This window comes from Thalassophryne amazonica, chromosome 20, assembly GCF_902500255.1.
Source record: "Thalassophryne amazonica chromosome 20, fThaAma1.1, whole genome shotgun sequence".
Classification (NCBI taxonomy): Eukaryota; Metazoa; Chordata; class Actinopteri; order Batrachoidiformes; family Batrachoididae; genus Thalassophryne; species Thalassophryne amazonica.
Window position 1 is genome coordinate 60150505 of NC_047122.1, and position 25239 is coordinate 60175743.

A 25239-nucleotide genomic window follows, 5' to 3' on the forward strand; every position below is an offset into this window, starting at 1 on the left:
TCAGGAAAAAAAAATTGTGGCAGTCAGTAACGGTTACTTTTTTAGACCAAGCAGAGGGAAAAAAAATATGGAATCACTCAATTCTGAGGAAAAACTTATGGAATCATGAAAAACAAAAGAATGCTCCAACACATCACTCGTATGTTGTTGCACCACCTCTGGCTTTTATAACAGCTTGCAGTCTCTGAGGCATGGACTTAATGAGTGACAAACAGTACTCTTCATCAATCTGGCTCCAACTTTCTCTGATTGCTGTTGCCAGATCAGCTTTGCAGGTTGGAGCCTTGTCATGGACCATTTTCTTCAACTTCCACCAAAGATTTTCAATTGGATTAAGATCCGGACTATTTGCAGGCCATGACATTGACCCTATGTGTCTTTTTGCAAGGAATGTTTTCACAGTTTTTGCTCTATGGCAAGATGCATTATCATCTTGAAAAATGATTTCATCATCCCCAAACATCCTTTCAATTGATGGGATAAGAAAAGTGTCCAAAATATCAACGTAAACGTGTGCATTTATTGATGATGTAATGACAGCCATCTCCCCAGTGCCTTTACCTGACATGCAGGCCCATATCATCAATGACTGTGGAAATTTACATGTTCTCTTCAGGCAGTCATCTTTATAAATCTCATTGGAACGGCACCAAACAAAAGTTCCAGCATCATCACCTTGCCCAATGCAGATGTGAGATTCATCACTGAATATGACTTTCATCCAGTCATCCACAGTCCATGATTGCTTTTCCTTAGCCCATTGTAACCTTGTTTTTTTTCTGTTTAGGTGTTAATGATGGCTTTCGTTTAGCTTTTCTGTATGTAAATCCCATTTCCTTTAGGCGGTTTCTTACAGTTCGGTCACAGACGTTGACTCCAGTTTCCTCCCCTTCGTTCCTCATTTGTTTTGTTGTGCATTTTCGATTTTGAGACATATTGCTTTAAGTTTTCTGTCTTGACGCTTTGATGTCTTCCTTGGTCTACCAGTATGTTTGCCTTTAACAACCTTCCCATGTTGTTTGTATTTGGTCCAGAGTTTAGACACAGCTGACTGTGAACAACCAACATCTTTTGCAACATTGTGTGATGATTTACCCTCTTTTAAGAGTTTGATAATCCTCTCCTTTGTTTCAATTGACATCTCTCGTGTTGGAGCCATGATTCATGTCAGTCTACTTGGTGCAACAGCTCTCCAAGGTGTGATCACTCCTTTTTAGATGCAGAGTAACAAGCAGATCTGATTTGATGCAGGTGTTAGTTTTGGGGATGAACATTTTCAGGGTGATTCCATAATTTTTTCCTCAGAATTGAGTGAGTCCATATTTTTTTTCCCTCTGCTTGGTCTAAAAAAGTAACCGTTACTGACTGCCACAATTTTTTTCTTGATTTCTTATAGTGTTTCTTAAAGCCAGAAAGTTGCCATTTGAAATGACTTTAGTTTTGTGTCATGTCTGTGATCTGCTTTTTTTCTACAAAATTAAACAACTGCATGAACATCCTCTGAGGCCGGTGATTCCATAATTTTTGCCAGGGGTTGTAGATGTAGATAATGAACTAAGCAGGCTGAGATTGTCTGTCATTGTGCGTCTGAGTGGTGCAACTGTTAACACTGCTGCTGTTGCACTTGCATCATCGAACCTTATCAAGACAGAGAGAGCAGACAGGCGCGAGGCGGAGGACTTTGAAGAATAGTTGCCAAGGAAACCTAGTCTCCTATTCACATGGCAACACAAATGTTCAGCATTATCAATCAGGGTGATTAGATGGATGAATGGACACACTGGTGGGAGAACTTGCGATGGCCTCTGTCAAGTGGACGTGTATGTTCGTATCGGTTTTTGTGTTAAGTGATTTTTACACTGAAGCTGTCTTTGGACTTTTCTCTTTTGATGAATTATCTAATGTTTAGTTCTCTAATGTTCCCGTCTGTGAAAGACAGAATGTGTGACTACAATTAAAGTAATCTGCAGCCTTTGGAAAACAAAACAAACAAACAAAACAAAAAAAAAACCTTTTCACCTTTTAGGCAATTTATTTATTTAAGATTTCAGGATGATATTATACTGTAATTCCTTGTGTATAATACACAGTCGACTGTAAACTCAAACTTTGTGCAAAGAACTAATGTGAGAAATAGCTGTAGTTGATATTAATAATTGCTTTTCCCTGTTTTTAGTTCTTCTGCATCAATGTATTCTTACAAAAAAAAAATCTGTCGTAAAACATATGAAAAAGTAATGCACAAAATTTACATGTATTTCTGAGCCAGAATTTGTACATATCCTACATATTTTCCATCAAGAGGGAGTGATGACATTACTCACAAGAAGCCAGTAAGCCAGTATTGATCAGTATGTCTGGTATTTATATTTATATTTGCAAACTGTTTTTCATTTCACTTCTGATACTCTGTGTGCTTCTTACCCTGTGTGCTGCCATACAATGCTGCTGGAACCTCGAGTTCCTCTGGGGAAGTCTTCCCAAGGGATCACTAAAGTTCTATTTAATCTAATCTTTGGCCGAGCAAAAATAAAACGCAGTAAATCGTCTTGTACTTATTATTATTGTTATTCTAACCTTTAACCTCATCCAAATGCTAACTGTAACAAAACCCAAGTATGGGTTTCTGAACATTAAATACGAAACATGCATTGTGCATGAAAACTGTTAGGAATATGCCCAAAATAATAATGTTTCACTTAATATTTCGTATCTTCTTCAAATATCCACTCATGTACCTCCAAGGACTGTGCAAAATTCAGAAATGTAGAATTGTAATTGTGCATTATATTTTGCTACGTCTGTTCAAATTTCACTTCAAGAATTGAGATTCAAGAAATTCAAATTCGAGAGTCATTCTCAATTCAATTCTGAATTTTCTGTAGGGATTAATGGCTGGAGCCTATCCCAGCAGTATGCTTTCATTGTTAAGCTGCTTAACCAGTGACATTTTAATGTTCAAACTAAATACTAGACTGATGCAAATTGTTTTAGTCCCAAGTGAAATGTTGAACCCAAAAACATTTAAAAAAAAAAATAGACCCCTGGTGCAAAAGTGTGAAAGTTCCCCTTTAAAGTCAGACAATATGCACACACCGACCATATTATTAGGTACACCTAATAAAACCCCCTTTTTGCCTTCAGAACTGCCTTAATTCTTCGTGACACAGATTCAACAACATGTTGGTCCATATTGACATGATGGCATTGCGCAGTCGCCCGTTCAACCAGTCTGTCCATTCTGACCAACAAGGTATTTTCATCTACACAACTGCTGCTCACTGGATATCTTCTCTTTTCTGGACCATTCTTTGTAAACCCTAGAGATGATTGTGTGTGAAAATCCCAGTAGATCAACAGATTCTGAAACACTCAGACCAGCCTGTCTGGCACCAACAACCAGGCCACATTCAAAGTCACTTAAATCCCCTTTCTGTCCCATTCTGATGTTCAGTTTGAACTTCAGCGAATCGTTTTCACCACGTCTAGATGCCTACATGCATTGAGTTACTGCTATGTGATTGCCTGATTAGCTATTTATGTTAACAAGCAATTGAACAGGTGTACCTAATAAAGTGGCCGGTGTGTGTTTGTAGAAACACAGCAGCTTTAAACAACATTTATCTATCTACTGTCTGTAACGGAAGCTGATCATTAAACTCCTGTTTGCACTGAAACGCAGTATGACACACACCCTCAGTCTGTAGGAGATGGACAAGCCCCTTTTACACACACTGAAAAAAGAGAATGTTTGAACCAACTTAAAAAGTGTTACAATTTGCAAAAAACCTGAATTAATTAAGTTGTTTGAACTTAAGTTTTATAAGTTAGAGTTGATTTAACTTTCAAACTTAAGTTCAAACAACTTAATTCATTCAGGTTTTTTACAAATTGTAACACTTTCTAAAGTTGGTTCAAACATTCTCTTTATTCAGTGCAGCTTCTTCAAGGTGGGGACGTTGCACCGGTGTCCCACTTTAAGGGGTTAACGTGGCATTGTTCTGCCATTGAGCAGGCAATGGATAAAAGGGAGAGCTGGCATGGCAGGACGGGATGTGGCGTTTTGATGTTATGTGTACAATCACATATGGGATTTGAAAGAGACGGCTAACCTGGACCCAGGAAACCACTGTCAAAACAAACCCCAGGAGCTCCACACCTAGTAAGTGGTTAAGAAGAACCAAACACAGGGTCACCAACCCTGCTTCTGAAAATCTCCTCCTCTGCAGGTTTTAAATGGAACAAACTGCAGAAAAACAGAGCTTTTACATCTGAAACAGATGTTTGAAGTGCTTTACAGTGATGCCTCACATTCACCCATTCACACACTTCACCAGTTGTTTCAACAGCTCTTCAGAAAAGCATCACTTAGTATCAGTTAAATCCACTTTTTCATTTGAAATATTTGCCTCTTTTAAAAATTAATGCCAGAATTTCCCCGAGGTACAAAGATCTCAGTGCAGGTGTGAAGGATACTGGGAGATCACAGTTTGAATTCCGAGGTGCTAAGTTAATGTTCGTCCTGTTGATTGAACAGGACCTTCCTCAACCTTTTGTCACCACCTTCTCTCCGCCCTCAGCTCTCTCTAAATCTCTCTTACATCCAATCCTTCACTCGTTTAGTTTTTTCACTTCACACCCTTCTGACGTCTCTTCGTGTGTCTTTGAAATCCATCACTGTCCGTTATTTCTGTGTTTTCAGCTTATTCTCCGTAACGAAACACACAGCTGAAATAAGACAATTTGCACATTTGTTTGAAGGCAGATGTGAATTATCTGCTATCTCTAGATGCTTTTGGAGTGATTTATGCACACTGGATGGGCTGTCAGTCGTTTGGGGGAGATATCATAGGGTTTACACAGACGTTAATACAGCATTCATGGAGCGTGAGACAGGGTACACCCTGGACAGGATGCCAGATACAGACAAACAAGCACACTGACACACACATGGAACCCTACAATTTAAAGTTCCCAATCCACCTAACCTGCATGTCTTTGGAAGTGGGAGGAAACCTGAGAACCCAGAGGGAGCCCAACACGAACACGGGGAGAACATGCACACGCCACACAGAAAGGACCAGGTGGGTAGAGATCCCATGATCTTCTTGCTGTGAGGCAACAGTGCTAACCACTAAAGTTGCAAGCTGTATCTTCTCTCCTTCATCCCTATTATACATGAAACAACATGGCTGCCTGCTGTTTTCATACTTTGTAGAAGCTTGTTTTGCAAAAGAAATTGATAACAAAACCAATTTTCCCCCCATGCCTCTGCTGCACAATCAGGCCTACAAATGCATGTATTTGTCAATTTTACTTATACTGACCTGTTGAAAAACATCTCCTGTGGATTTAAAAATCACAATATCATTATATTCATTCCTTGATGGCATGTGAATGACTCTTGTGTATTTTTTCATCACAAATGCTGAACAATATAATGATAATACTAAATGTGAAAACCTATATAATTGGCTCAGTACAACACAGATAATGTATACAGCTTCAACACCAGAGGGCTACTGCTTTTGACACCAGAGGGCAGGCCTCACTGGCCAGTGACCAGGCACATGGTGCCACAGTGACTCAACAGCAGCAGCAGCAGCCACAGCATAGTTGTGGTCAATCAAACTGCATTGTTCCCGGATATATTTGTGAAGTTCATCCTTTCACACTCGTGTTAAGGAGACTCTGAAATACTTTGTTCATTTAGATCTGTGCATGTTCATGTTCTAGTGTGTTGGTTTGTGTGGACAAGTTCCAATCTTGTGGTATTGGTTTTGTAGTATAATATATTATACTTAGTAGCATTAGATTAGATTTTTGTTGTCTCTTGTCTGCTGATTCTCTTTATATACAGTGTGTTAGGTTGCCAGTGTCCCTTGTCACTAGATTGATTTGCATATAATCTTGAAGGTGTTCGGTAGTGAGATAATACAGTTGAATCTCTGTGTTCTCTGGCATTTAGGTTTAGGTGCGTTCATCACTTCAATTGTGGAGTGACTTCCTCTTGTTAGCACTTTCTCTTGTTGCAGAATTCAGTGGTGATCAAACCATTTTGACTATTCAATACGTAGTTAGGTAACAATCTCTGTTGTCTTTAATTGAAAAATGGAGGCCTTAGGCAGCATGAAACGAGATTCTTCAGTGGATGGTGATGTCTGGATCATTTATCATGACTGCACTAAAGAAAATCTTGTTCAGAGTCATGACAAAGGAAGGGCTACATTACAGGATAGTGCAAGAGTCCGTCACAAGCTCAAAGATATGGAGAACAAACTCACAGATGAGAGGACATTGAGTTCTGATGAGACGTCTCTAAAATGGCATAGATCCTGTTACTGTTGGTTCACCAACATGACAAATATTAGGAGACTAGAGAAAAGGTCAATGTCTCAAGACACCAAGGAACCCATTGCAGGTCCCGCCACTGGTCCAGCTGCAAGACTCAGAAGTGCCTCCAGCACTTTCAACTGGGCCCTTTGCATATTCTGCCAGGAGGAGAAGGCTGACAAGACTCTGCTTGAAGGTCTCACCTTCAAGATGAATGAAAAGATACTGAAGGCTACAGAGTTTGATCATGATCTGCACATTGAATTTGCTGGTTGTGGTGATCTCATGGAAGCAGACGCAAAATATTAGAACAGTTTTACCCACATTTGACCTTTAGATACATATTTATCCAAGAAACGTGCTTCATTTCAAACTATCATTCTTTTTTACTTTGCTCATTTGCTTGCCTTGGTCAAATCAAAGATGACTTACTTTTTTTTTTTTACCGGTAACAACACCAGGCAGTCACTAAACTAATTAATTTTTTTGCTAAATATGGGGTGAAAGAGTAGGGATACAGCTTTCCAACAACAATAACTGAACTCAGCATGTCAAAGTACATAGAAATAGACATTTTCTCTTCTAATGCAAAGCAGACTTTTGAAAAGCTTCATTAAGTGAGCGGCCATTTTGTTTTACGCAAATTAGGGATGAAGGGGTAAAGATCCAGCTTGCCAATATTTGAATTCAGCAGGTCAAGATACATAGAAAAGGATGTTTAGTTTGCTTTTATATTACATATACCACCAAAATTGTGGAAATGTTTGTGTAATTGGCAGCCATTTTGTTTTATGCAAATTAGGGGTGACGGGGTAAAGATACAGAATGTCAACAGCAATATTTGAATTCAGCAGGTCAAAATACATAAAAAAGGATGTTTAGTTTGCTTTCATATTACATATACAACCAAAAGTGTGGAAATTTTTATGTAATTGGTGGCCATTTTGTTTTATGCAAAATAGGGGATGAAGGGGTAAAGATACAGCATGCCAACAGCAATTTTTGAACTCGGCAGGTCAAAATACATAAAAAAGGATGTTTAGTTTGCTTTTATATTATATATACAACCACAATTGTGGAAATTTTTATGTAATTGGTGGCCATTTTGTTTTATGCATATTAGGGGTGAAGGAGTAAAGATACAGAATGTCAACAGCAATATTTGAATTCAGCAGATCAAAATACATAAAAAAGGATGTTTAGTTTGCTTTTATATTATATATACAACCACAATTGTGGAAATTTTTATGTAATTGGTGGCCATTTTGTTTTATGCATATTAGGGGTAAGGGGGTAAAGATACAGCATGCCAACAGCAATATATGAATTCAGCAGGTCAAAATACATAAAAAGGATGTTTAGTTTGCTTTTATATTATATATACAACCACAATTGTGGAAATTTTTATGTAATTGGTGGCCATTTTGTTTTATGCATATTAGGGGTAAGGGGGTAAAGATACAGCATGCCAACAGCAATATATGAATTCAGCAGGTCAAAATACATAAAAAAGGATGTTTAGTTTGCTTTTATATTATATATACAACCACAATTGTGGAAATTTTTATGTAATTGGTGGCCATTTTGTTTTATGCAAAATAGGGGATGAAGGGGTAAAGATACAGCATGCCAACAGCAATTTGTGAACTCGGCAGGTCAAAATACATAAAAAAGGATGTTTAGTTTGCTTTTATATTATATATACAACCACAATTGTGGAAATTTTTATGTAATTGGTGGCCATTTTGTTTTACGCATATTAGGGGTAAGGGGGTAAAGATACAGCATGCCAACAGCAATATATGAATTCAGCAGGTCAAAATACATAAAAAAGGATGTTTAGTTTGCTTTTATATTATATATACAACCACAATTGTGGAACTTTTTATGTAATTGGTGGCCATTTTGTTTTATGCAAAATAGGGGATGAAGGGGTAAAGATACAGCATGCCAACAGCAATTTGTGAACTCGGCAGGTCAAAATACATAAAAAAGGATGTTTAGTTTGCTTTTATATTATATATACAACCACAATTGTGGAAATTTTTATGTAATTGGTGGCCATTTTGTTTTATGCAAAATAGGGGATGAAGGGGTAAAGATACAGCATGCCAACAGCAATTTGTGAACTCGGCAGGTCAAAATACATAAAAAAGGATGTTTAGTTTGCTTTTATATTATATATACAACCACAATTGTGGAAATTTTTATGTAATTGGTGGCCATTTTGTTTTACGCATATTAGGGGTAAGGGGGCAAAGATACAGCATGCCAACAGCAATATATGAATTCAGCAGGTCAAAATACATAAAAAAGGATGTTTAGTTTGCTTTTATATTATATATACAACCACAATTGTGGACATTTTTATGTAATTGGCGGCCATTTTGTTTTATGCATATTAGGGGTAAGGGGGTAAAGATACAGCATGCCAACAGCAATATATGAATTCAGCAGGTCAAAATACATAAAAAAGGATGTTTAGTTTGCTTTTATATTATATATACAACCACAATTGTGGAAATTTTTATGTAATTGGCGGCCATTTTGTTTTATGCATATTAGGGGTAAGGGGGTAAAGATACAGCATGCCAACAGCAATTTTTGAACTCGGCAGGTCAAAATACATAAAAAAGGATGTTTAGTTTGCTTTTATATTATATATACAACCACAATTGTGGAAATTTTTATGTAATTGGCGGCCATTTTGTTTTATGCATATTAGGGGTAAGGGGGTAAAGATACAGCATGCCAACAGCAATTTTTGAACTCGGCAGGTCAAAATACATAAAAAAGGATGTTTAGTTTGCTTTTATATTATATATACAACCACAATTGTGGACATTTTTATGTAATTGGCGGCCATTTTGTTTTACGCATATTAGGGGTAAGGGGGTAAAGATACAGCATGCCAACAGCAATATATGAATTCAGCAGGTCAAAATACATAAAAAAGGATGTTTAGTTTGCTTTTATATTATATATACAACCACAATTGTGGAAATTTTTATGTAATTGGTGGCCATTTTGTTTTATGCAAAATAGGGGATGAAGGGGTAAAGATACAGCATGCCAACAGCAATTTGTGAACTCGGCAGGTCAAAATACATAAAAAAGGATGTTTAGTTTGCTTTTATATTATATATACAACCACAATTGTGGAAATTTTTATGTAATTGGTGGCCATTTTGTTTTACGCATATTAGGGGTAAGGGGGTAAAGATACAGCATGCCAACAGCAATATATGAATTCAGCAGATCAAAATACATAAAAAAGGATGTTTAGTTTGCTTTTATATTATATATACAACCACAATTGTGGAAATTTTTATGTAATTGGCGGCCATTTTGTTTTATGCATATTAGGGGTAAGGGGGTAAAGATACAGCATGCCAACAGCAATATATGAATTCAGCAGGTCAAAATACATAAAAAAGGATGTTTAGTTTGCTTTTATATTATATATACAACCACAATTGTGGAAATTTTTATGTAATTGGCGGCCATTTTGTTTTATGCATATTAGGGGTAAGGGGGTAAAGATACAGCATGCCAACAGCAATTTTTGAACTCGGCAGGTCAAAATACATAAAAAAGGATGTTTAGTTTGCTTTTATATTATATATACAACCACAATTGTGGAAATTTTTATGTAATTGGCGGCCATTTTGTTTTATGCATATTAGGGGTAAGGGGGTAAAGATACAGCATGCCAACAGCAATATATGAATTCAGCAGGTCAAAATACATAAAAAAGGATGTTTAGTTTGCTTTTATATTATATATACAACCACAATTGTGGAAATTTTTATGTAATTGGTGGCCATTTTGTTTTATGCAAAATAGGGGATGAAGGGGTAAAGATACAGCATGCCAACAGCAATATATGAATTCAGCAGGTCAAAATACATAAAAAAGGATGTTTAGTTTGCTTTTATATTATATATACAACCACAATTGTGGAAATTTTTATGTAATTGGCGGCCATTTTGTTTTATGCATATTAGGGGTAAGGGGGTAAAGATACAGCATGCCAACAGCAATTTTTGAACTCGGCAGGTCAAAATACATAAAAAAGGATGTTTAGTTTGCTTTTATATTATATATACAACCACAATTGTGGAAATTTTTATGTAATTGGCGGCCATTTTGTTTTATGCAAAATAGGGGATGAAGGGGTAAAGATACAGCATGCCAACAGCAATTTGTGAACTCGGCAGGTCAAAATACATAAAAAAGGATGTTTAGTTTGCTTTTATATTATATATACAACCACAATTGTGGAAATTTTTATGTAATTGGTGGCCATTTTGTTTTACGCATATTAGGGGTAAGGGGGTAAAGATACAGCATGCCAACAGCAATATATGAATTCAGCAGGTCAAAATACATAAAAAAGGATGTTTAGTTTGCTTTTATATTATATATACAACCACAATTGTGGAAATTTTTATGTAATTGGTGGCCATTTTGTTTTACGCATATTAGGGGTAAGGGGGTAAAGATACAGCATGCCAACAGCAATATATGAATTCAGCAGGTCAAAATACATAAAAAAGGATGTTTAGTTTGCTTTTATATTATATATACAACCACAATTGTGGAAATTTTTATGTAATTGGTGGCCATTTTGTTTTATGCAAAATAGGGGATGAAGGGGTAAAGATACAGCATGCCAACAGCAATATATGAATTCAGCAGGTCAAAATACATAAAAAAGGATGTTTAGTTTGCTTTTATATTATATATACAACCACAATTGTGGAAATTTTTATGTAATTGGCGGCCATTTTGTTTTATGCAAAATAGGGGATGAAGGGGTAAAGATACAGCATGCCAACAGCAATATATGAATTCAGCAGGTCAAAATACATAAAAAAGGATGTTTAGTTTGCTTTTATATTATATATACAACCACAATTGTGGAAATTTTTATGTAATTGGCGGCCATTTTGTTTTATGCAAAATAGGGGATGAAGGGGTAAAGATACAGCATGCCAACAGCAATTTGTGAACTCGGCAGGTCAAAATACATAAAAAAGGATGTTTAGTTTGCTTTTATATTATATATACAACCACAATTGTGGAAATTTTTATGTAATTGGTGGCCATTTTGTTTTACGCATATTAGGGGTAAGGGGGTAAAGATACAGCATGCCAACAGCAATATATGAATTCAGCAGGTCAAAATACATAAAAAAGGATGTTTAGTTTGCTTTTATATTATATATACAACCACAATTGTGGAAATTTTTATGTAATTGGTGGCCATTTTGTTTTATGCAAAATAGGGGATGAAGGGGTAAAGATACAGCATGCCAACAGCAATATATGAATTCAGCAGGTCAAAATACATAAAAAAGGATGTTTAGTTTGCTTTTATATTATATATACAACCACAATTGTGGAAATTTTTATGTAATTGGCGGCATGCCAACAGCAATTTTTGAACTCGGCAGGTCAAAATGCACAGGAATCAGTCTGTTGTCTGCTTTTAACAGAAAATGCTTTGGGCACTTTATACAAGCTTCTTTTCTGAAAATGGAACCTTGCTATCCATGTTTTGGTTCTGACAAAGAGAAGAAGAGATGCACACTGACAAATATCTCAGTTTGAGGAGTAAATGTGAGGTGGCGGCGTCAGACCCAGCTAGACTGAACGGCGACGCAACGCTACAGCAAATTCGCCCGAGGCCAACACACACAAACACACGACCGCTGAGCTGTCTCTGAGGTGAGGATGGAAGGAGACGAGACCAGGAGCACGAACACGCACGAGAGACATGAAGGTGGAACCATGAGGCTATAATGCTCCGACCCTTCCCACCACCGCCATCCTCACTCATACACACACACACACACACACACACACACACACACACACACACACACACACACACACACACACACACACACACACACACACACACAGGCAAAACTAAAACAAAAAATGTGAGAACACAGAGGAAAACGTACGATATAACGTAAGTTAAATATATTCTCATTATGCATCATAGCTGTTGTTTCTTTTATGGAAATGAATAAGGGCTGCACGGTGGCTTAGTGTTTAGCACTGCTGCATCACAGCAAGGAGGTCATGGGATCGATTCCCACCTGTGGCCTTTCTGTGTCTTTCTATGTTCTCCCCGTGTTAAATTGTCCAATTGTCCGTGTTTGTTTGTCTGTGTGTGACTCTGCGACAGACTGGCATCCTGTCCAGGGTGTACCCCGCCTCACGCCCTGTGACTCACGTGACATGAGCCTTAATTGGAGTAAATGGTTGAAGATAAGTGAGTGAGAAATGAGGGAAGCAACTGAGGGGTTTCATGGCTTATTGGCTCAGCTGAACAAAATCTAAGCGGTGATATTTTGTTTTTGCGTGTGTGTGTGTGGATTATACGTTAAATGTGTTAAAGTTTTCCAATTTGCCTGTGTGATACAGAACATATTTTATGTGCAGCACACACGTCTGATATGACACAAACCGCTCTTATCTGCACCCCATAGATGAATAAATAACTTACATTTAATGCAGCCTTCAATATTTAAGCATTATGACTTTGTGAACACTGGACTTGCAGGACTGCTTGAATTCAAGCTTTTAAACTTCAGTTTCAGGAGCTGTGCTGTGGCTGTCAGTTAACAGATCTCACACAGGGAGTGTTGATCCTTTAGGGGTTGTACCTGCGGTGGGATATCCGACTGTGCGTACTGTTACCATCATGCCTGCTGACATTGTTGCGTCCTCGTCCCTGACCTCTGTGATCTGCACACAGAAGAGAGGAGCTGCTGCTCTTTGTCCCTGATGAACTGCTTTTATATGGTTGGGGGCAGCGTGGTGCGTTTGTGTACTCAAAAAAAAAAAAAAAAACTAATTGGATGAACTCAATTCAATTATGAGCAGGATTTTCATCTAATAAATATATGTAGCCCCAATTAATTAAACCAACCAATTAAATGATCTTGCATGGATGTGCTTTTTTTTTTAGTTGGAGCTACGTACATTTATTAGATGGAAATCCTGCTCATAGTTGAATTGAGTTCATCCAATGCATCAGTTTCTAGAGTGCAGAAAGCAAGAAAATGAAGTCGATTCTTCTTCTTTAAATTGATTTTAATTGAGTTAAATTGACCTAGGCTTACACTGTAAGCATATTTTAACTGTTAAAATAATATGTTCAAATTTAAGGTCAGAAGTGTATCTCAAAAAAACTGATTCACTGGATTGAATTTCCATGTAATAAATATATGTATAGTCCCAACTAAATTAAATTGAATTATCTTGCATGGATGTTCTTTATTTGAGTTGGGGCCAGAGGTGGGACAAAGTCACCACCAAGTCATTCTCAAGTCATGAATCGGAAAGTCTCAAGACATAATGACCACCAATTGTTTGCAAGCTGACTTCAGACTTGCCAATTCATGACTTGACAATGACTTGACAGTGACTTTGTCCCACCTTTGGTTGGGGCTACATATATTTATGAGATGGAATGGAAATCCTGCACATAATTTAATTTAGTTCATCCAGTGAGTCTTTTGTGTGTGTGTGTGTGTGTGTGTGTGTGTGTGTGTGTGTGTGTGTGTGTGTGTGTGTGTGTGTGTGTGTGTGTGTGTGTGTGTGTGTGTGTGTGTGTGTGTGTGTGTGGTGAAAGTGTTGAACTTGAAGAGGCGTTCACTTACAGACGTGCTCAGAATTACTGGCTCCCCTATATTTTAAGAGCGTATTTTAAAATATGATCAGAAATAAATGCAAACAAACCAAGTTCGAATAATCAAAATTTTTTTTTAAATATTCAAAGGTATTGAACTAAAACAACAGGACAAAATACTTTCATGAACTGAAATTAAAGAAAAAAAAACATGAAATGTTTGCTGGACGTGGTCATTTTCACCCTTTGAAGAATTTACAGCAAATAATTACTATTATTATAGTTATAGACGTCTGTGGCTGTGGATGGAAACTGCAGAGAGCACAGTTGTCTCTTGCATCACCAGGTGTTTGTCCCACTAGAAAACTAATCTGTTTTTGAAATGTCATATTTTCTTTTTAAGAAAGTCCTTCTGTTTGTCACTCCACCACTACAGGGGTGCCAGTAATTCTGAGCATGACTATGTCTTGGTAGAGACATACATGTCTCTGGGTCCTCATCCTTTGAGGTCATGATATCACAGAGGTGTTTGTTCTGCAATGCCAGTGTCGTGGCAGGAGATTGATGGTCCAAGTCTTCAGTGTCCTAGTGCTCCCTGTCTTAATGTATGGTTGTGAGATGGACACTAACCAATGGCCTCAGGTGACAACTAGATATATTTGGTCCTAAGCCTCTCTAGAGGCTTCTTGGGTAGCGCTGGAATGACTCTGTGTCAAACAAAGTTGCTTAGGGAGACTCGGAGGAAAAGTATCACTTGCATTGTGAAAGAACATCAGCTACAACATTTTGGCCATGTGCGGTGTTTCTCTGGGTCTAATCCAGCATGCAGGTGCCTGAGTGTTGAGGACCCCAGTGGCTGGAGAAGACTAAGAAGGTGCCCGTCTTTAAGCTGGCTGCAGCAGATAGATGGTTACTTTTGCGAGTTGTCTGCCTTGATGGCTGCCATCCAGGACCCAGGGACGTTCCATAGGGCAGTGGATGCCGTGGTACCAACAAATGCTCCAAGTCCTGACCTGAGCCCTGACATGACCAATATCATTCCCTCGACCACACAACATGACCCCAGTGCTCAAAAGGGCGGTTGAACTCAGACCTCCAGCCTGACTTAGAACTGATACTGAGCTCCACATGAAGGTTCCTCAGGAAGTATAAGATGTCCTGGACGGAGATGATGCGCCATCACACCACGCTGCAGCATGTCTCACATTGTAGAGGACGCACTATTACACTATTCCCAATCCCAATGGGATGGACGGCATGACTGAAATGCTCAGATGTAGAAAACTGGCTGCAGTATAAGATATGGGCTCAAACGACCAGAGAGGAAAAAGGATGGAGCAGGATGAGATTGACCTAAAAAAAAAATTCCCTTTTCATTACATGGCAGAACTTCTGAGGAGAGCTGGAGATACCATCGATAAGAACTCATTTATTACTCACAAACTGCAAATCTGTGAGATCTTTCCTACTGCTCGCTCCCGTTAGCCTTCCATGCTGCTAAAATAGCGACTTCCTACTGTGAATACCGTGTTGTGAATGTTGATCTTAAAAGTTACCAGAGGGCGGAAATTTGAGTTGTTCATCAACGTTAGCAGACAGCGACGGATCTGACTGACAGCCAGCAGACCACGATGTTGTAGGAAGTCCTGAGAGAACAGATCGGAAGTAATCTGGTTAGGTCCAGAAATTAGTGTTTTGATTGCCAGAGAGAGAGAGAGAGAGTCAGCCAGCCATTAATGGATGCAATATCATGTCAGTTTCTGCAGAATGCCCTTAACGAGGATAATGAATTTAATCGGACTGTTCAATACTTTCTATGAGGTTGTTAAACATTAATCCTTTAGTTTCTTTTCAGGGATAACTGAGACTTTAAATAAATTTCCTCACTTGTTCAGTAGGGTTTACATCAGTGTTTAATTGAAAACAATTTAGTTAATCTGTTGTCAAGTCCAAAACGCTTACTTCTCTTCAAAAGGGTGTCTTGAATTATGTAATTTTTCCTCTGCATGCTGCCAAAATGGAACTAAGGGCCCTGTCCCACTGGGGAGAGGATTAATTGCGCATGAATTGAGTATACAAATTGTGGGCGTTCGTTGTCGTCCGCAACAAAAATGGCCAAAAATGACAAATGTCCCAGTATGAATTACGGATATATTAATAATATATAGTGAATATATGATGAACAATCACGGTTATATAATGCATGTAGTGACGGAACTGATCCGACACATTAAGATTATCACAGCAGTATTACGGGTGTATTATGAATGCATCGCGCACATGTTGCGCGTGCACGGCATCTGCATTGTGGTCATAAAATAAGCGCACTCGGGCCTTTCGGCATCACTATTCACAGCAACAATACAGCCTCTGGAGCATTTGCTGGACTTGGACAAGTTGATCATAGAGTTAATGTTCATTTTGTCATTCGAGGGTTAACTGTTCATGAGTTTGGGGAGCGGGAGGGGGGAAGCCGCTCGGGGTGTAAGACGGTGTTTTTTTTTTCTTTTTTCTTTTTTTTTTTTTGAGTGAGTTGTGGCTAAACAGCAACTCTTCATTTTGTTGGTGTTAAATAAAAGTCCTGGATTGCAGCAGCTACGTCTTTGTGGATTTACACAGCCGGACCTGCACTGACTGGCAGGTATGTTGCTTTCTGCCACACTTTGGGTTTATGTGACGTGTTTGTTATGCATTCACAGATTGTCCGCAAATCAGCTGCAAAGCAGATGTAATAAAAACACTTTATTCGTGGCCAATTTGTATGCATTCGCTACAACATATTTAGTTTGTGATGTAGACATGATGGGCACGCAATATATCTGTTTTACACACTGTCCCAGTCCGCTGTCAAGCCGCAAATCCCCGTCAGTTGCAGATGTCAGCGGTTAACAGCAGATATACAGCGCATAGAGTGAGTATGTATTGTGTATGAATTGAGTATATATGGAGTATGTAAGGCGGATGTCATCCGCATTCAGATTTTTGAACAGCTCAAAAATCCTGGCTGCGGACATGCGTGCCTCTGCGGATGATCACGGGCGTGTTCGGATGACGGGCGACTCATACAGGCATGTTACACGGATATTGCGGATGTTTGGCGAATATGGGCCAGTTTTGTGCGCAATCCATACTCAAATCCTTCTAAACGCCAGTGGGACAGGGCCCTAAAAGGAAACCATGAAGATGTTCTTTGAGTTCAACAAAAATGTCATAATAACGATTTAGAATTGTAACAATTTTTATATGCTGTCTCCATGTCCACAGCCATAACTAACTAGACTAAATATAACTGAGTATAACAATTATTTTGAATACAAATAATCACTTTTACAGACAGTTTCTTTAGATGTCAGGGGATGGGTGCATGAACATTTCCAAGTCAGGGAATATGTCTTACGGTGGTCTCACGTTGATTTTTCATACCAGATTGTCCTTTGTTTTGGCACAAAAAAGGCGCGGGGGTGGGGGGGTGGGGGGGAATACCCAATTGGGGCCTAACGCTGGTGTAATCAGTGTTAAAAGTAGCATAAAAATTGTGAACAATTGTAGAAGCTTGATACACATTTTTAAAAAAATTGTGCAATCGAGATACAGTGTGAACCAAAAAAGTGAATAACCAGTTAGCTGGTGCAGATCGGAGGGTAATCTTGGTAAAAGTCGATGAAAGTGGACAATCGAGTATAACACACAGTAATTGGGATCTACTCATGTCTGAGCAGAAGAATTGTCCTCCCTCCTCCACCCACATGAAACATGAAAAGCATGTGGCACTTTTCAACAGAAGCAGGTTTGAGATGTCAACAGAGACATTTAACTTTGTACGGGAAAAATATGGAAAATATACCATTTTGCCCAAAAACAATCCTGTCATGTGAATCGTACATACTCAGGTGCACATATTTGACGATATCCAGATACATATACATAATATGAGTTTTTCCTACGAGTAATGATGTTGCAAAGTATTTTGAAAGGAAAAAAAATGGAAAGTGGGATATGAATAATAATTATTATATTTCTATGACAAAATATTGTGCTGGATGTGTTTGACACCAGCCTCAATGCATGATGGTCCATAGGGTTTTTTCTGTGTTTTCTCTATGTATAAACTGCCAGTTTTTTTATAATTAAAAAAATGCTTATTGCACATTTCTAAAAAAGATATTGTCCAAAATTTCTGACTGCCCACATCCACCAGTGAAATGATTCATTAAAGCACGTGGAACAGTTTATAGAATTTCATATGTCATGTGTTACGTTTTTCTTTTGTTTTGAATTATGTTCATCAACTCAAAAGCAGCATTGTTTTAACTTGTTTCAAGCACGGAAAATCTAGGACATTTTTGCTCAGGATAATGTCTCGGAATTGCACTGGGAGTTGGTGAAATGACATCACCTATAAAACAGCTGCTTTCACTTGATTAAATACATGTATTCATGGAACTGCAGCCTCCCCACTTTCACTGTTGCTCCCAGTTCACTGACCAGTGTGTGTGTGCGCACTGGATATTTTTGGCACAGATCTCACTTCGTCATCCTTCACCAGCCTGCCGCCTCCCTCTCTCCACCCTGTGCGTGTTTAACCGGATCAGGTCTGTACTAAAGGAATAATCCCTAATTCTCAACACGACTGAATTAGAAATCACAAGATTACCAGGTAAGAAGGATCATATCTCAAATTGTCCTTTCACCCCACGACAATAATCTGATCTAATCTACAGCTCAATCCGCTGAACTTCAATGAAAACTAAAAGAGCAGCTCGTCACAGATGTTTCAAGACCGACGTGGCTGCAGGACAGATGGTGTGATCTGTCAATGGGATTAGAAATGTTGCATTTTGAGAGTCGGCTACAAGAGCAAACATTTGGATGATGTCGTAATGTCATCAAAATTGGAAGTTAAAGTTTTGAAATCAACGGATGAAGCTTTTGAAGTAAATCAGAGTGATCTCAAGCACTGACCTGGAGGATGTTTCAAAAAAGTTGAAAATGAAACCAGTTTGAACTGTTTGCAATGTGAAGGTATCACATCGCAAAATTTGCTACTTAAAAATAGAACTTGACTGTATTGAAACAACATTTGCATGTTAGTTTCTTGTGTCTCAAATCCCTTGTTGATGTTGAGTTTTCCAGATTGTCCCTTTAACATGTCTTCAGTGACAAAATGTGTTAAAAGATTTATCGACTGTGAACCATCGCACTTTTGTCGTAAGTGTCATTCCTTCATTTTATTCACCTCAGTAACGTTTTCTTCAGGAAGCCAGGACAGAGGAGATTATTACACTGTTTATAGAGGACAATGAGATTACTATCCTCTGACTCATTATTACCCTTTCAGTCCTATCACAACCCTCAATCTGTTTCCAGCCCCCTAAGATGCCTCACCAGGTGCACTATGGCCAAAAGGTTGCACACTGTTATAGCAGTGGTCCCAAACTTAAATTACCCTTAGGGGCCACGTGTCAACAATACCCCTATACACCAAGGTGCGCTAACCAACTAACTGAATAAATAAATTCCACATCTTGGACATGGTGTCAGTTTTGACTGATTTGTGCATACAAAAATACTTAATATTTTATAAAATTTGTAAATAATAATAATTAAAAAAGCATTCTGGTCATCAGCATCTACGTTTTAACTGTTATGGACAGCTGTGCCCTTTCATGAATTCCTTATTTATACATTTTAAGCATGGTAATGCCTGTTGCCATAGCTAAACAAAAAGCACATCGATCCATCAATCAAATTCTTTGGGACTCCACTGTGGCATTATAGAAAGGGACTTGTAATACGTAAAGCCCCAGATGTAATGATATCAATAAGAAACAACAAACCTTGAACTTTTGTTACATTTGCTTTTGTTACATCAGCTTTCCAAGAATATTGACATATTGACATTTTCTTGAGAAATAGTAATCGAAAAAAAACATTGGGCCCGCTCCTGGGCTGCTATCGTTTAACGCGGTTAACAAACAACCTGTCTTTGTGTTTCTGTGTTTTATAGACAAAGAGCTGCAGAGCACTACAATGTGAAATAGGGGGAATTCCATCTCTCTGGGACACTTAGAAAAGACATTTCCTCAGAAAATTACATGATTTAAGAATGTGACATGACTGGCGAGGTAGAGAGGAAGGAGAGGAAGACATGACTGTCAGTTAGCACTTAGCCATTGTGGCTAACATACGCTAATCATAACACAGATACATAACTTACTTACATTTACATCATGAAAGAAGTATGAAATGAAGAAGCTCCTGGCCAGAATCTTACCGCTGTCAATGTGTAGCATTGTTTCACGATCAATGGACTTTTCTTTCATGGCTACTTGACGTTTACAGTGTACTGACTTTACAGACGTCCTTCCAGAACAACTTTCAGCACTTGAATGTTAACAATAAAACTTCAGACTCATCTGTCCGTGAGTATCTCGTTTCTTAGTGCCGTGTGACTGGGCCATTAAGGAAATTCGTAGATGTTTATTTAGTTCAGCACTCACACATTCTCTTGCTTTAGTGTCATGTTGCCTGCTAAACTAGCAAATGCACTAAAGTCCTTAAGTCCTAAAAATTCTACAGTATAACCTTAGAGAGAACTGGAAAGATTATAAAGGTATATCTAGACAACAATAGTTATGTAAGAAGGTAGGGTATTGGATGCTTGTGTTAGCTACCATGGCTAAGGCAGCCATGTTGACACCTTTTGTGTTGGAGGTCAGAGGACCTCCTGAGAAAATGAAGTAACATTCTGAGCGTGTGTGTGCCGTCTCTCAGAGTACTGAAGATTCCAGCTATTAATTGAAGTCCTCTTCAACCTATATTCAATTGAATACACCAGGATATTTAATGTTCAAACTGATAAACTTGTGTTGTTTTGTGCAAATATTGCTCATTTTGAAATGGATGCCTGCAACACATTTCAAAAAAGTTGGGACGGGGCAACAAAAGACTGGGAAGTTAATGATGCTCAAAGAACACCTAATTGGAAACAGTTGAGTGTCATGATTGGGTATAAAAGGAGCATCCCCAAAAGGTTCAGCCATTCACAAGCAAAGATGGGGCGAGGATCATCACTTTGTGAACAACTGTGTGGAAAAAATAGTCTAACAGTTTAGAACAATGTTCTCAATGTTCAATTGCAAGAAATTAGGGATTCCATCATCTACAGTCCATAATATAATCAGACGATTCATAGAATCTGGAGAACTTGTACACATAAGTGGCAAGGCCGAAAACAACATTGAATGCCCGTGACCTTCGATCCCTCAGGCTGGCACTGCATCAAAAACCAACATCATTGTGTAAAGGATCTCACTGCGTGGGCTCAGGAACACTTCAGAAAACCATTGTCAGTTAACACAATTCGTCCCTACATCTACAAGTGCAAGATAAAACTCTACCATGCAAAGTGAAAGACAAATCAACAACATCCAGAAACGCACCACCGCCTTCTCTGGGCCGGAGCTCATTTGAAATGAACAGACGCAAAGTGGAAAAGTGTGCTGTGGTCTGATGAGTCCACATCTCAAATTGTTTTTGGAAATTATGGACGTTGTGTCCTCCTGACAAAAGAGGAAAAAAGACCATCCAGATTGTTACCAGCAAAAAGTTCAAAAGCCAGCATCTATGTGATGGTATTTGGGTGTGTTAGTGCCCATGGCATGGTCAACTTACACATCTGTGATGGTACCATCGATGCTGAAAGGTACATCCAGGTTTTGGATCAACACATGCTGCTATTCAAGCATCATCTTTGTCAGGGACGTCCCTGCTTATTTCAGCAAGACAATGCCAAGCCACATTCTGCACGTGTTACAACAGCGTGGCTTCGTAGTAAAAGAGTGCAGGTACTAGACTGGCCTGCCTGCAGTCCAGACCTGTTGCCCATTGAAAATGTGTGGCGCATTATGAAAAATTACGACAACGGAGACCCCGGACTGTTGAACAAATGAAGTCATACATCAGCAAGAATGGGAAAGAATTCCACCTACAAAGTTTTTAACAATTAGTGTCCTCAGTTCCCAAACGCTTATTGAGTGTTGTTAGAAGGAAAGGTGATGTAACACAGTAGTAAACATACCACTGTCCCAGCTTTTTTGAAATGTGTTGTTGGCATCATTTCAAATGAGCAAGTATTTGGACAAAAGCAATAAGGTTTATCAGTTCGAACATTAAATATCTTGTCTTTATGGTGTATTCAATTGACTATAGATTGAAGAGGATTTATAAATCATTGTATTCTGTTTTTATTTACATTTTACACAACGTCCCAACTTCATTGGAATTGGGGTTGGATTTGTATTTGAATTTATTTTACTTTTTATTATTTTGCTGCAGCATCCAAGTGGGAAATGTTATTTTTAAAAAAGTGTGTCCCTAAAATGTAATTTGTAAATTAATACTATGTAAGGTGACAGGCACAGTTAATAGCAGCATGATGACAGCTCCAGGCACAAATCATGCAAAACCAAGGCATATACCCTGTAAAATGCAGTGAGCAATAGACAGATAAATGAGCTAATCCTCCCAAGGTTCTTAACAGAATAACCCAAAACAACAGATACCATCATCTTTTAACTCAGCAAATTAAAAGGGCATATAGTGAGGAGGAACCAGTTAGAATTTTATTAACTTTGATACACCAAATCAATATAAACAAGTTTCTTTGCTTATTTATATCTTTGGATATCTGGGCATGTTGTAGGGAATAATGCTATCGTCACAGACTCTAAAAAGATACTGTTGAGTTTACAAAAAAATAAGGGAAAAATTTGCATGGATCTTTTTTGTAAGTAATTCCAACTCAGCCATTGCTGAATAAATGCCATGAGATTTTTATAGTCACACAAACTCAAGTTCAGCAAAGCATTTATTTGATTTGTTTAGTATACTTGGATTTCTTGGTCCTCTACAAGGTAAATCTTATTTTGGTTTTATTAGGTGGCTAAATTATTTCATTTAAGTTATTCCATTGTACTGGCAAATTGTTACTTTAATTTTGTGAAGTTTGTTTAATTTAGTTTTTGAACTTATTTCACATAAGCTGGAATAAATTACAGTTTTACGATCAAACGGTTTATTATGAAACCCCTGTCAACCTATGCCCAACTGTATTTTTTTAAAACTGTGAATAATTTTGTGCAAACATCTTGCGAGTTATCAACTTACTAAAACATGAACATATAAAACCTTTTTTTTTTTAAATGCTGAAACTACTTTTCAGTTTAAGTTATACAAACTAACTCCATGAAGCATTTTTTTAACAGTGCATGCATGATGGATATTCAGAGAACAACTTCTTAAGCCAAGGTCTCATAGTCACTGATGCTTGTACAGTAATTCCAAGTGCACATGTTTTATATGCAGAAGGCAAATTATTGTGCATGAAAACACACAAGCTGAGTCACAAGAAAGTAACTTGCAGGCTTTTTCCGGCCCTCAAGCCACAAGTTGGGGATCCTGTGGTGTGGGATATTTAGCAGACATCTTCCAGCTACTTTGATAACATAAATGTGCAGGTTGATCTGAAATGGCTGAAATCCACCAGAGAAGATATGATGTTCTGATTAATCTAATCTTATTAAGATCCTAATTGAGAGACACAGAAAGAAAGACGACTGTGTCTCCACCACGTGCTGCCAGTGCCATTTTGCAGTGCAACAGAACACGCAGAAAGCAAGAGGAAGGATTAGAAAGCACCTGAATCAATTAGCAAATGTCAGACTTAATGAGGGAGCCAACGAGAGAACGAGTTAATGAGAACACTGAGCGTGACAGAGGCGGAGCAGAGACAGTTTCTATGGGCGTTCAGGAAAGATTTGGGTGAGGGAGTGTTGCATCATCGCAGCGGACCAATGAGAAAGCTCGGCTGAAATGTTCAAAGGGAGTGTCCTAGCAACAGTGGAGTAAATACCACAGCAGCCTCTGTTAAGATGGGAACAAATGCATGCACGTAAGAGTATGTCGCTCCTGCAGAGTTGCTTGGCAGCACGCTAGCTGCGCCGCTTCCATCGGCATCCTCCATTTCTCCATCTCCTGCATTTGTTTTTTTTTTTTGTTTTTTAGAAAAAAGGCTGAGCTCTCATTCATGCATCCCTCCATTCACTTTTTTCTCCCCTCCCCTTCCTCATCCTGCCCCCCCCCCCCCCCCCCGCCGCCAGGTGCATGCACGCGACCAAAGTGGGGGCAATCAGGGGGCTATTGTTTTTAGCAGGTTGTCTGCTTGGGTGCATTTGGTGGTATTATTGTGCAAACCCAACATGCAATTGAACCCAAACTCTCTGCTGCAGTGATGGTTTGTGAGTCGCTGAAAATGCCCAAATATTTTTATAGATGAACACATCCTGTGAGTGTGTGTGTGTGCATGTGTGAAACTGAACCACTGCAGTGAAAGAGGACAAGCCCCAGCTGGTTGCATGTGGGTCAGATGGAATCCCATCTCCATCCCTGCAAGGGCCATTTTCCCAGAGCACTAGCACCAACCTCAGATCTCACCCGTCCGAGGCCTACCTCCTCTAATCAGACCAGCTTTGTTGTTCTTGTTGTTGTTGTTGGTATAATTGTCTATCCACTTCCAGCATCAGGACTGGATGGATGGTGTGATGCTGACAGCTGAAACGGAGCGATAGAAGAAAACATAGGTTCAGCTTACCGGCTGGGTGTGGCAGGAGGCAGGAAGATGATGATGATGATGGCTATGCCTCTCGCTCGGCTCTTCCTTCCTTCTGTCTGGACCGAGATGTAATGGGGAGTGATGCAGGGAACAAAAGAAGAGGACAAAAGGGTAAAAAAAGAGGCACGCCACAAGTCAGCGGCTTGTGAGAAGACAGAGTGAGAAGAAGGTGTGAGGAAAGAAAGGAAAGATCTTTTTTTAAGCTCTCTGTATTTTTTTATCTCCGTCTTGGAGAGGATCCTTTATCCTTGTGAGCCAGAGGGCTGTGGATTCACCTAAACGCCGAGCACACGCACTGCCTCACGCCGCTCAGCCCTCCCTCTCCCTCTCTGCACTAAATACAGCAGCTGCTGCTCTATGAGAAATAGAACACTATGTCCCCCTCCCTCTCCTCTTCTCCTCCTACCTCTCTCACTCACAAAGACCCCACAACAACACCCCCTGCCCTTTTGGCTACCATCTCCAACTCGCCTGCTGGCGACTAGAGACGGACAACCAAACAGTTTGCTCTGCTGTGCAAACAATAGGGTTTGCACAGCAGAGCGACCTTTTCTGTCCGCACAACGTGACACTGAGTTGTAGA

At 38.9% G+C, this 25239-nt stretch overlaps 1 protein-coding gene across 1 annotated transcript in view; it reads right to left on the minus strand.

Moving 5' to 3' along the window:
* Window positions 1–24741, minus strand: part of fam49al (family with sequence similarity 49 member A, like) — a 68862-nt gene extending 44121 nt beyond the window's left edge. Inside the window, exon 1 of the mRNA XM_034160696.1 lies at window positions 24636–24741. The gene's annotated coding sequence lies outside the window, so the exon portion shown is untranslated. The remainder of the gene's footprint in view (window positions 1–24635) is intronic.
* Between the last annotated feature and the right edge of the window lie 498 nt (window positions 24742–25239).